Source organism: Asparagus officinalis, chromosome 2 (assembly GCF_001876935.1).
Source record: "Asparagus officinalis chromosome 2, Aspof.V1, whole genome shotgun sequence".
In the NCBI taxonomy this organism is placed as follows: domain Eukaryota; kingdom Viridiplantae; phylum Streptophyta; class Magnoliopsida; order Asparagales; family Asparagaceae; genus Asparagus; species Asparagus officinalis.
This window is the reverse complement of record NC_033795.1, coordinates 60,145,495-60,159,940: the sequence shown is the minus strand read 5'-3', so window position 1 is coordinate 60,159,940 and position 14,446 is coordinate 60,145,495. Positions and strand designations below refer to the sequence as shown.

General features: G+C 36.3%; 1 long non-coding RNA gene across 1 annotated transcript; it reads left to right on the top strand.

The window, feature by feature from the left end:
- On the top strand, nucleotides 7,991–10,740 carry LOC109831523. The gene is made up of 2 exons (XR_002244442.1): nucleotides 7,991–8,462; nucleotides 10,377–10,740. It is a non-coding gene; the product is annotated as an uncharacterized LOC109831523 (long non-coding RNA).

The following is a 14,446-nucleotide window of genomic DNA, read 5'->3' as shown; positions in this document are numbered from 1 at the left end:
ATTCCAGAAAACGCTACCCAATAACTCAAAAGGCAAGCATCAAAAGAATTTTGTCACAAAGGTGCCACAATGCGTATTTCTAATATAGGATTATCTAACTGATGTACAGAAGCGATGACTGCATGCATAAACCTTTGGAAAGAAAACATGACAGGAAGGAAAGTATACGAATGTTGAGTACTCTCTTAATCCACTATGCAAAGGGAGTATCCCTGTAGTTATGTACTTCAGACCTCGAAAGCAACTTGATAAAGGAAGACTGGTAGTGTTCTGGGAGTTAGATCAATATTTGCTTTAATTACACTTGGATGTAGGGTCAGATCCATAAGCTCAAAACAACACTCTTCTTGAATTCACCGTCTAGAAGGCGCATAGAATATGTTTTATTCCACAATGTCAGGATGGCCGCGCAAGATCCTAAGAAGCTTAATCTCGCGAAGAATGCGGTTTGTAGCATCAGAAAAATGTTCCGAGATTATCATTATTTTTCTGGTGCGACCTTCTCTCCAGCATGTGTATCATGGCAAGAGATACAACACCATAGCTCCCTTTGCTATCACTTCTTCTATTTATACCTGCTTCCCTCTCCATATTCTGCTGAAGAAGTCTACTTCTCTGAAGGCTACAGCCCACAAGAATCATATTCAGTAATTAATTGACTTAGATGTCAAAAACTGAAAATGGTTGATATAAAGAGAACGAACTGGCACAAGTATAACGAAATATAAAGAGAGAGAATTGGGCCTTTGGTAAGAATTCTTTTAAGTAAAATTCTAACACAAGAAATTCAATGAAATCCATTTTATGATCCACCAATTAAAGTTGAGTCTACATTAATCTAAAAGTGTCTGCAAATATAAACATTTTAAAAAATAGTGCATCGAAGCAGTCAAAACAGAGGTTGAATTGAAACTTCCATTCAATTCTACACTTTTTCGGCAAAAAATAGTTAAATCTAAACGTTCACATTTAACATTCATATTTACAAATCAATTTTTTTAATAGGTCTCAAACATTATGACAAACGGCTCTTTAGATCATCCATTATTCCATGTAGGGTAAAAGATTTTTGAAGTGATTTCAGTTTTAAGCACTATTAATAATGTAGATCATTTTAATGGGTTCTTTCATTTGATACCCTATTTCATTTGAATGGGAAGATTTGCTCAAATTGTTTCAGAAATAATCAAGTATATACGATTTTGTGAGTTCAGAACATGTAACGTAACGTTATTGTCAATTTAGATCATCAATCCGGAAAACAAGAAAGCTTGAGCCAGAAATCAAGCAAATTCCCAAAGACGGTCATACTTAAATAGTGTTTAGATTGGTTAGTTAACTGCCAACTCAAAATAAATATGCTTTCTTTCTTGTGTGTACTTTCATCCCCCCCCCCCCGCCCCAAAAAAAATCTCGTGTCATTGACTATGACGTTGATTAATCAAACAGACCCACCTTTGCAATGTAATTTATATGTTAGGGTCAACCGCTTAGCTCAAAAGGAAGCCTGAACAAATCCAACATTTTGCTTAAACTGACATGCTGCACGAAATCCGCTTGTATAGTTTGTATATTAGGCCAACTCAAGATATAGATACTCATATTATGTGTTAGTTTTATTCAACCACCACAACAACCTTTTGAATCCATGAATAATAGTCTATGAAACCGCCTTTATATAGGATAGGAATGGAGTATGAACACTCATTGCATGAATTAACGAAACTAATAGTGTAACACCTCTATGGCTCCAATGGGTATAAACTGGTATATCAAAAAGGGTATTATACCTCCACACATGTGTAGTTATACATCACATACAAATAATTTTGTACTAAAAAACATCTTTACTGAAAAAATATTAACATAACGGAAGACAAGAAAAAGCAATACCAGCGCAAAATCTATGTACATAGAACGATAATTGATTTTCCTTTAAAAAAGGAAATATTGCTCATATGAGGAATTCAGAGCAAACCAGATCAACTGTTCCTGGTTCCTGCTCACAAAATGATGCCTAGTTTCTAAATCTGGCAATAGATCACAAGAAATGAACAATCCCAGTAACCAAAAAAATTAAAAATAAATCAATTCAAACCCAACCTAAAAATTTCCATAACTGCGGAACTCAACAATCAGCCAACCCATTTCATTCTAACCAAACACAACCAATCGATTTGATTAACAGCCAAAAATAATTTGCAAATCTGAGAGGGGCTACCTTTTTCTCTGCATCTGGGTTCATTCCTGAATCCTCCAAAGCAACTGCCCAAAGGATTCGCCAATTCATAATCAATATCCTATACAGCCTTAAAACTGCAGATCTTCGGTTCACTATCTTTTCCCTCAACAACGACAAAGAGTGCGCTGGAACAACAGCGGGGAAAGTACAAAGAATTCCCTGTTACTCTCTCCTCTCTGTCTCTCTCTCTCTCCCCTCCCTCTTTTTATTTAGTGAGTTCTGTGATTTACGTGTTTTGAGGAAGAGCGCATTAGGAATCTAGGCGAAATCCCCATTATCTCCACCCCTTGTTGATCCTAATCTAATCAAACCCAATCACCATAAAAAGATTATTAGTGGAACGAGAAAGTGCAAAAGGGTCTCAAAAGAGAAACTTTAAGAGGATAAATAAATAAATGGGGAAAATATATAAATCTCTAATGGGAACAAGGATTTCCGAAAGAAGATTGAAAGTGAGAAAGTGTGGAGGGAAGCGACAGCAGATTAATCCAACCGAGAAAATGGGATTTGGATATTACTAGTTTCAGGTCCGTGCATCGCACGGATTTGTTTAATATACAAACGTTGATGTAGTAAAAGAATACAAAATAAAACAGTAATAATATATAAGTAGTCAGAAATGATACAACCTAAGCTATATATATGTTTGACTTGCTATTAAATTGTAAAAAAAATTAAAATATAATTTTCCTATTATCATAACAAAATAGATAAAATGTCTCATGTCTATATGATTAATGTTATAATATTTTGTTATACCAAGTAATTAGTATGCAGCATAAAGTTTAGTTCTAAACTAATATATTACTCAACCTCATATATATATATATATATATGCAGATTGATACATGCAATGAATATATATATGTAGCTCTATAAAAGAAGGAAATATGTAATGTACCTGGTTCAAATCTAAGTCGTTGCTGAAAGCTGCTATCAGATTTTCATAATCAGTCATTTTAGAGACAGAAAATACAGGCCAATTTTGATTGAGATTGAATTCTGAAACTTGAATCTTGAACAAAAGTTTCTTTTTCACCAACACATCTAACTCTTGAGGAAATGAATCATCATCACCTTCCCGTTAACAATATAAAAAAGCAAAGTAAAGCTATTGAATTAAAACTTTTAATTTTTACAGAAAGGAATCAGAGTGCTTACTTTTGTCATTCGTTCCCTCAATCGACTACAGATTTGTGAATAAACTGTTTAGCTTCACAATCAAACAAAACAAATGATGCAGTACATGTATGGTCAATGACTAAAACCTGAACCTTGTACCTGATGAAACTCAAAAATTAAATAAACCAATAAGAACTGTGATCTAAAGTGTACGTTGAAGATCCAGACATCCATTCATGAAGCATATGATGAAATATAACTTGTGAAAAAACTGACATACATACTCCCTAACGTACCTTGGGATAACAAATATTGCGTTTTTATTGTATTTCTCACACCAAAATTTACCATTTTCAGCCTTTACCATCCTTTGATATTTTTTGCAGGAATTGTAAAACCAATTATAATTTGTTTGAATTTTCTCTATAGTTGCTAATGTCACACATGTGCAAACCTGAGTATTATTAAATAGTAAGAAAACAAAGTTATCAATAATTTGGTATAAAATTATCAATTGTCTTCAGATTAGTTATCTAGTTTGCCACTAATCTCACATTTTAAATAAGCAGTGCAATATCAATAAAGTCACTTCTTCAAAATAATTACCTCTCGTGCCCCTCGAATTTCATCAAGTATCTTCCGTTCAGTTAATAACAAAAAATCATCCTCGATGGAATAAGCTTTTTCAGTTGGAATCTAACTAAATCGTTGAGACGAAGAATCTTTCACAAGTCTCAGATTTATGATACTAAAATTAAATTAATTAAAAATAATATCAAATTACTTGTAAATAACCAACGAATGAGATAATTCATCATGTATCTTTTTTTAGATCAGCAACTTCAAGTATGTCAGGATTGATTAATATCTTGGACGCATATAAGGCATTTGTAATAGTAATTTTACCTAAGAAATAAAGTTTTTAAATTCATGATTTTGTCAATATATAAGCATAATCTACGAAATAAAAATATATCTCTTTTGATAAATTAGTATACATCTAATTTGATTTACCTCTATATGGTTTTCTCTTTGCAAGTTGAATCACCATTTATAATAATTCCTGAATTAGCTTTCTGTACATAGTGCGAAACTTGAATAGCGTAATCACCCCACAAACTGCATTGCAATTTAATGTTGTTGCATGAAGGAAAAAATTTAGTACGGAATGCATATACACACACTCACATGCACACACACACTTTTGATGCCATATTCAATCTGTTTTGGTGCCATATTCAATCTGTTTATCAATATAAATACATGTATAGTGACAAATTTGATAATTTAAATGATAATGTAAATTATCTAATAATAGTACCATATGAATAAAATATTGACATTACTAAAGTTCCTCTATGCAAATTACAATTTTTGATCTCTAAACACAAAAATGTCATATAATCCAAAAAGTAACACTGCTCTCTATCTCAATCGCCCCATTCTCCACTAAGACCAAATAAATTTGAGAAACACATACACACACATTTTCATCACACTTTGAAAGTACTCAAACTCTTTAAGAAATTAAAGTTCAAGGAACTGTTTGAAACTTGCAAAAAAAAAAGATCAAATCTGTAAATGTAGTTATATTACAATATAGGTCTTTTATACATGCGACAGAATTGAAAATAGCTAAGACTTGTCACAATAACTATGTTGCGAGTAATGGATCACAACCATTTCATTTTAAGATTGCATAATAAAGGGAACACCTTAATTCCTTTCAATAATCAATGTCAAACCTCACGGCCGCGACATACCAGCATATTTACAACAATAAAGCTACAAACAATATCAAAGAAAATAGGAATTTCACTCGAAGTTGAAAATTGAAAATTATTCTGAATATTAAAGTGTAAAAGTTGGAAACATGACTTAGAAGGGAAGTCTTGTATCCTAGTACTAAGAATGACTTCAGATCCAATAATAGCTACAATACAATACAAGTTAGAGTTGATGAAAGTACTTATATAAGTAAATAGCTACAATACTGATGCTACGATCATATAATGAGAATGTTACTTCTAGTAGCTTTATTAATAGTGAGTACCTTATCTGATCGATGGTGGGCAAATAGCTATTAATCTAACATTTATATATAGAAGGCTTATAATATTTAGTCATCTCAAGAAAATTCCTTACAAACAAATATATTCCTTTATCTAGATGTCCAAGATACCCGGAAATCCTTTTACTCGTCTCTAATCTTTCATTTCTCATAAACCAATTAAAGAATTTAAATATCAATAGTTTATAACATTTGCAACTTTTTAATTGTAGTTGAACCTGTCATCTTTAAATGTCACCTCAAAATTTAAACCTACAATACTTTTTGATAATCTTATTTAAAATTAATTAAAAAACTTTTCTATCAAAAAGTGAGATGTTAACTATCAAACAACACAAAATTATGAATATACCTCTTGTCCATGTGAAAACACGAAAGAAAGAGGATCTTCTATATCTGTCTCACTCGATACAATCTAATTCAATTATGGAAAAAAAATTCTTCATGGTTATTGTCAAAGAAAGTTTAGATCTTGAATAAAGGAAAAAGATAGCTATCTAATAATTGTACACACGACCATTCCTAACATTGGATTCAAGTTCACAGCAGTGAACACTTAATTTATTTGTATCAGCAAATTTATCTGTGTCAGCAACTAAAACAATTACTAATAGCATTAACATTCAAATACAAATATCATCACTTTAAGAAACAGATGCAAAAATCCTCGTCGATTGAAATCAATTAGGCTACTGTCAAAGCAAATCACAAAGAAATCAACAAATCAAATGACACTAAATTAAATCACAGAGAATCAACATATCAAAAGACTCTAAATTCCAGAGCACTGATATCTCATTGAAACACAGTGGGCCTACAAATTATAAAAACTCAAAAGAGGCAATAAAGCTATAGATACTGAAAATGCAAAAAGGGCTGACATTCCCATCAAAACCACATACATCTAATATTAATTCACATGCGTTTTGATAGAACTTTTAATCTTCCTATGTCAAAAGATCACAAACTGTGGGATGGCTGAAGAACTGCAAAGAAGAAAGTAGGAATTCGATAAATGATAGATAAAAGGAAAACCCATGAATGAAATGCCTCCATCTAGAAAGATAGGACTACTGAAAGTCTGAAATATATTGAATAGTCTCACTCATTCTCTTGTAGAAGGCCTGGAAATATCTTATTGATCTAGCTAGCACCAGAACCTTGTCACAAACTTCTTTATTGAACTGACACATTATATTAGCAGTATGAAAGGGGGAAAAAGTAACATGCAACGTTAAGGTACAATCTTTTTCAGAACTACCATTTTTCCAATTCGATTATGTGTAATACATTGATTTAAGAATACTCTTGTCCACAACCAATCATAACTTTCAAAGATTAATTCATTCTCTATAACATTTTGAAGTTACCTCCATTACTACTTTTATAGTAACCCCAACAGTTTGTTTGAGATTAGTAATAAAAAGTTCAATCTTATATATAAAGAAAGTCATCAAATGTTAAACAAAGCATGCATAATAAATATGTACTAAATTACAATTGAAATAAAAACAATCAGGAGAATTGTCAAGTAATACCAAGATCAGTTGAATAGTCGTAGTATTGGAGACTGAAAGATAGAGTCCTCTGGTGGATATTGTGCTAAATTGACAAAAGGATAGCTTAAGTAAAACTTAGTGAGATATGATATAACAAAAGGTAAAAGTAGAAATTTTATAAAATAATTGAAACAGTAGAAACAGAAATAATTTGTCCAAATGTCTCATTTTGAATTTTGATAGCTTTACACTTGGAGAAGTTCTCCTCTTGAGTCGAAGTGCCAACTTTTCGTAGTAAGATATGATAATAGAAAATGCTATATACCAATTACAGGACAAAAATGCATGTGTAGAAAATAAATGAATACAATAGTTGGCATAGTATGCAACTCAATGTTTGCTAAAACTGCTCTAATCTTGATCTGAATTGTCAAAATGGAAATATCTTAAAGAAACCCCTTTGGGAAATGTATGGTTTATTGCTGCATATTAATAGAATTACTTATCAAATTCCACCAATAAATTGTAAGAAAATAAAACACATTTTGCATCATAATAATTATGCAGTGTAAATATATTACCAACTGATAAATATTGAATAGCCATGAACTATTAAGGTTCCTTATAACTGCGTAGTTAAATAAAAAGCAGAGAAAGAGAAGTAGACTTTACAAATTAAGTACTATTAAGACATTCTTAGAATTAATCACAAAGAATAAACTACCATTTCGAAGACTGGTTGAGGCAGAAGCAGTGTGGAACGCGCAACGACAGAGTGGAGCAGGTAATAGTGGGTGTTAGGAGATGAGGATGGGGAAAGCGCATCGGCAGAGTGGAGTAGGTAGTATAGGCAGATGGTGTGGAAGAAGGAGATTGAAAAGAGGAAGATTCAATGCAGGGGAGATGATATAGATAGTTTTAGTTTATGTGGGGAAGATGAGGCACTGGAGAAGAGGATTTCTTGGGAGGTGAGTAATAAAGGAGAAAGTTGAGTTCCTAAAGAACGACTGTTTACTTTTCTGTTTGGTTCGCTTAAAAGGCTGGTGGAAACGGGTTTCTGCGTCTGACACCCCCTCCACGTCGGATTTTTTTGTTTCCACTCATTTCTTTTCATTGTTTTGGTTCGCTATGGTTGAAGAGGGAAATCGCCGCTGAAAACTCCGCCACCTAGGATTTTTTTTCTCTCCCCGATTTCCTTCCCCAACCGATTGAAATCGACGAAACCGCTGGCCAACTCGGATTTTTTCTCCCTCGTTGATTTCTTTGGTGACGCTAGGGTTACCTCCTTCCTCTCCTCCCGCTAGAAATCTCCCGCGGCTGGGTTTCGTGCTTGATTTTCGTCTTTCGCCTGGATTTCGTGCTTGATTTTCATATTTATCAAAATTGAACCAAGTACCAGTCTCAATCCCTGAATCATTCGCCCTGAACGACATAGGATGGGGAAGAACCAAGCGTACAAAGCGATGGAGATGTCGAGGCTGGGCTCGGCTCGGCCGCCGGTGGGCCTGAGGGGATCGAGGACAGAATGGTTCGTACCTTTTCATACCATCATCTATTTGTTCTTCTAGGGTTTTGAAGTCTCTAGATTGTTTGTCAATTTTGTGTTTTTTAGTAGATTGAACCCTGTGAATCTGATAAAGCCATTAATTTCAAGCTCATTTTGTGTAATTAATTAACTAATCACTTTTGAGATTATGCTTGAATTAGCACCAAATTTAGCACAAATTTTAGTTAATTGAAACAGGGTGAATAAATGATAGTGGTCATGGACTACGAATCATTGAAAAGACAATGACATTATTCTGGCAAAGACTAAGCTTTTTAGCTATTTTCCTCGGCCATACATTGGTAGATTTTGCTTGTAGTTTCACAGCCAAAGCATAAGTAATGAAATTACTGCTTCCAGCAAATAATTTGAGATGTTTGGAGATTATAGAAGGTATGGAAGGAGTAGGAGCACTTAGAGCAGCTTGCAAAACTTTCAATTTCTAATTAATTGAATAGCAAGGTTCATGCAAATAATTACTGTGAAATGCACTTAGGCAAATTGATGTTTCTGATTTATTTCTGTATATAGGAGTATAGTTTATTGGCTAACATATCTTCATTACCAAATGAATTGTGGATTCTATGGACTTAAGGATACAATAAATAAGCAGGAAACTCTCTTTCTCTTTTTGTCAACTTTAAGCTGTTTGAGAATCTCATTTTTCTTCATGATTTTTCCTTCTCAATTACTTTGTCACTTGTCTACAATTCGTTGTGCAATTGTTTTTCCTATGTTCTTGAGAAAATACTCTTTAATTGAATGCACAAATTTAGTGTGGAGCTTATTAGCTTGTGCATTTATGTGGTCGGTTGCATCCAAAGATAGAGATATGTGACTTTTTTTTTCTTTGTTGCTCCATTATGTCTTCTTCTATTTTTGTTCTTCCGTGTCCTTTTTTGTAAAGGAATACAGTTTTTTAGTTCTTTATATTTGTTCTCTCTTCATAATCAACCCATTTTGATGGAAAGAGGTTTTTGAATGTGAATAAACGCATATGAAGATCACAACTTGTACATATAGTGGTTAAAGAAACATCCACAATGATGTTATGAAAGTTTCTTGATCCTTTCTTCATGAGTTACTTGTAACTTCTTGAAGATACAAAATAAGTGCACTGCCTATTCCCTACGCAGAAAAAGCAACAACACCTGCCCATATGCTTGTTTTCAGGCCAGGCTAGCATGGGTCTGGTTTTCCTTGCACAACAGAAGATCTATGCAAGTTTTCTGTTAATTCCATAACTTATCATCAAGCTCCCGTGGCTGTTTTTTGGTTACTATTTGTGCTCGTCGTCGAGCTCCCGTGGCTATGTTGTTGGTTGGTTGGTTGTGTTGTTTGTTGGTTGGTTGGTTGTGAGCCTGGTTGTGAGCTTGGTTGTGGGCACATGTTACCTCTATATGTTGGTCGGCTGGTGGTGTTGTTGGCTGGTTAGATGGTTGATTGGTTGATGTTGTACTATGATGATTGTCATAATATCTGAGATTAGCAACCTGCAATATCTATTGATATTGTACTAGATGACTAACAATGATGATATCGATCAAATTCCGAGCCCTCATCCATAATCAGTAAATAGCTCATGATTACTTGATGTTGTTGGTTGGTTCTTGATGTTGTTGGTGTGCATATTCTTTGTGACCATTACTATCTATTTGCGTTCAGTTTGGTGTGCATATGCTGTTTTTCTGGATTTTTTCTGCTCAGTTTTTTGTGGGCACATGTTAGTGTTGTTTGTTGTTTTTGATACCATCAGAGGTTCTTGATGCCCTGCAACAGCTCGGTGTATCTCACAGTGAGTTTTAATGGATGCAAATAATTTTTGTTGGTTTTGATGTTAGTGTTGTTTGTTATTGTATCTGATGGTTTTTGGTGTGGCTTGATGAATATTTGCAGTTAGGACGCCGAAGCAGATCAGGGAGCTGATGAAGGTTGATGGACTCACCAATGATGAAGTGAAGAGCCATTTGCAGGTGATTCTTGCTTCCTTTTTTGTAGATTTCTATGACTTGAGACTTAAATACAAATGGAAATATATGCAAGTTCATATTGTGATATTTCAAGGATTTTCATAAACCTGTTTTTATCAGAAATTGCATCCAATTTGTCCAATTTCTTTTTTCATATTGTGATATATATGTGTATGTATACAGACTTCTCTGAGTGTGAGAACAACAGTTAGCATGTGTCTTCATGTTGTTTAGTAAAATTCATACATTAAAAGTTCATGTATGTGTTTGCACTGGTTGTGTTGTGGAGATTGGTTGCGTTGTGGAGCTTGGTTGTGTTGTGCTTTTGTTCTCGGCCAGTTTTGGTGTTGTGTTGCGGAGCCTAGTTGTGTTGTGGAGACCGGTTGTGTTGTGCTTTTGTTCTCGGCCAGTTTTTATGCATATATTGTTGATGCTATACCATGCCTAGTTGTGTTCAGTTTGTGACCATGCCGGTTTTGTCATTATCGGCAGGTTCTATTCTTATTTGTTCAAAACAGTCCCCATGAGCATGGCCATTTGTTCAAGTTGATGGACTCAACAGATTTTCTGATGCTCTGCTTTGTTCATGTTAAATTTAAACTTTTATATGATTAAGATTACCTCATATAATGAGCACAAATAAATTTGTATATTATGGGGGTAATCTTACCATAGTGACCATAAACACTTTTCCGGGAAATGTCAAACCAACAAAAGTTTTCCCTTTTTCCATGCGAACCAAACACATGAAAAGTAAATACATTGATTTCTCACCATTTTTTATATGCGAACCAAACCGAAACAATCTATTTCTTGAAAAAGTTTGGAAAACTCAAAACTTGTATTTCTTTACATGGAATTGTATTTCCCTATATCTAGGAAACGAACCAAACTGCCCCTTCAAGGAAATCCGAAGATCAAAGCACAGCAGAAAAGTTGACTACTTATTTAATAAAGGAAATCCGGAATTTTCTTCTTTTTCACGCTATTTGAGAAAATTTGAATTTGTAGAGGAATTCTAAGAGTCAGTTGAATTCTTAGGGAATTGAAAGCATTTATGGAAAATAGTTATTGTTATATTGTGGAAAATGCCAAATGGCAAATTTGTGAGAGAGGCTGGACACATTTCTCATAACATTAATTTGTTTTAAGAAATTTTAAAAAAGAAATTTCTCATAGCATTAATTTTTTTTAAAGAAATTTTAAAAAAAGAAGAAATTGCCAAGTGGTGTGTGCAATGATAAGAGTTTTTAGTAATATATATAGATAATAATTGGGGTTTGTTTCACTCTTTTTATAGAACAAGAATAGAAATAGGATCTGATAGGTCAAAACTATAAATAAAAAATTCTTTATGAATCATACTTCTAAGTGTGATTCATAATAATTTTATAGATTTCGAAATCTATAATCTATAAAATTGAAAAAGAGGGGGTTTTTATGGAAACCAAAATCCTATAGGTTTAGGTGGATTTTGGTGAAAAGGCTGACACACCCCATACTTATAGGAAATGAATTTTTTTTAATACGAGAAATTAAAATATTTGGAAAGACATAGGTGAACGATGTATGTTAGGATGACTCGCGTAGATATTTAGCCACTTTTAATCCTCTCTCCCTACTTCTGCGGTGAAATGGTGGTTTCGTTTGTAAATTTATTGCTTTCCAATTTTTTGGTTTTCAGATTTTTTTCCCCCCTCTTTTTTTTCAGATAGTCCTTCATCTTTAGTTTTTACATCAAAATCATTTTTTTACCCAACTTGCTACTTACCATTGTAGGCATATAAAATTGCTTATAGGTCCCTTAGCTCAGCTCGGCACGAACCGACAAACCAACGAGGCGACGAGATCGACGAATCGCACGCAAGCAACGGAATACATCCATTCGCGTGCGGGATCAAGCCAAGTGTTCGAAGAGTCAACGAGCCATCCAACCAAGGGGAAACTCGGACGAATCACGATCGAATCAAGATCAGTTTCGGACTCAGACTCAGAAGTGGATTTACTGCCTAATCGGGATCCGGATTTACTGCCAAATCAGGTCAACGAATCAAGTCTGGATAAATCAACCACAGAACTGAATCACAGATAGAACCAAGAGCGGAAAACGACGGAACAACACACCCGAAAAGAGGCTCGGAAACCAAGTCACCGAGGCGGCTCACCGAGCCACCAAGGTGGCTCGGTGGCCGAGCCACCAAGTGGTGGCTCGGCCGAGCCACCTAGGTGGCTCGGTGGCCGAGCCACCTTGGGGTGGCTCGGCCACCTCCGAGCCACCAAATGGTGGCTCGGAGGCCGAGCCACCTCCTTGGTGGCTCGGCGGCCACCAAGGTGGCTCGGCCACCACCGAGCCACCAAGAGGTGGCTCGGTGGCCGAGCCACCAAGGTGGCCGGCCGAGCCACCTCTTGGTGGCTCGGCATGAGCCGAGCCACCTTGAGGTGGCCGCACCTGACTTGGCCACGGTACTGCACACGGGCATGGCACAGTGACGAAGGATATAAATAGGCTAGAGGGTTCTGTCATTTTCAAAAGGTTGGAAATTTGGAGAGAGGCGAAGCCCTGCTGGATTGGAGACTGGAACTTAAAAAAGATTGGAACGTTTTTGGTTACAATTGTTTCCTTTTTTATCCTTTTATTGTATTTTTTGGGACTGTCGGGACTCGCTCTCAGATCTGGTGCCTAGCTGATCATAACGTCAAATAAGGCGGTTCGAGAGATCAGATTCAGATCTACGGCAGGCATACTCCGGACCTAAGCTTGGTCTTTAGATCTGAGATCTTGGGACGATTGTTTCCACGTTGGTGAAACAATTACCTCCGGCCGCTATTTTCCACTTGGTGAAATAATACCCGTCGTACTGCTAGATCGAGATTAGATCTCGCGCGTGGTCGCACAGGCAAATAACCCCGGCGCAGCAAAAGAACCCACCAAGCGAGCACGCGAAACAGGACCTCGCGGATTACGTCTTCGACATAAGGAAAAATTTGTAATCTCTGTTTATTTATTTGCATTTCTTGTATACCGGACTTATAGAAAGACCGGGACCTTTTGTAACTCAAAAGATTGTAACTCAAGATTGACAATGAACTCAATAACAAAGGAAAGCAACGAATTTTCCCGCGAACAATCTGGCGAAACCAAGTGGGAGCCACCGGATCTCGGCTGCCCGAGATCTGGAGCGTCGCAAGCCAGGCGGATCTTTTATCCCAGCGTGGATGACGTCGAATACGATTCGAATCAGACCAATTCGAGGAGACGCTTTCATCCTCGTTCTAATCGACCTCCCCCGCAATTCAAGAAGTCCCAAGTCTCTCTTCCAAACAGAAAGGTGAGTTGGTACACCAAGAATTGAAGCTAAACAACCACGACCTCGATCTCGATTGACGCCAAGTCGTCAGAATGAAGGCTCCACCGAATCTCACAACCAGATGAAGCTGTTCAACCCAATTCCTTCGTCACCGAAAGGAGGCGGTGACTCTCTCAAGAGAGCCGCCAAAGGCAACGCCAACAGCTTGCCAAACATTCCAAAGCGATGGATCCACCGACAGAGTCCCCGTACAGACGCGGTCATGAAGAACCACGAGAGCAAACAGCCATCACAACAGAAAACCGCCGTCTTCAAGGCCGCCAACAAGGAATGGGTCGTGTCAAACGGAATCTTAGAGCGGCTGAAAACGCATCGCAAAACGGCCGCGCCACTAAATCAGCGCAGGCACGGCTCAACCGAAGAAGCCCGTAGAAGTTCAGAAAAAGAAGTCGCAGAACGCCACCCTACACGTGGGGACCGATTCACCGCAAAGTTTGGAGCCGAAGCTGAAGGGCGCCGGTTCAGACCAAAAAGCATCACTGCACTCCAACCAAATTCAACCTCCGGCAAGCCGCAGCTAATCGCCGAGAATTCCATAGCTACTACTCGGAGATCATCAAATCCTCCCGAAGAAGAAAGCCGCTGGAGCCCTCGGTCCCAATTCCCGATGAGCGAAGCAAACTACGAT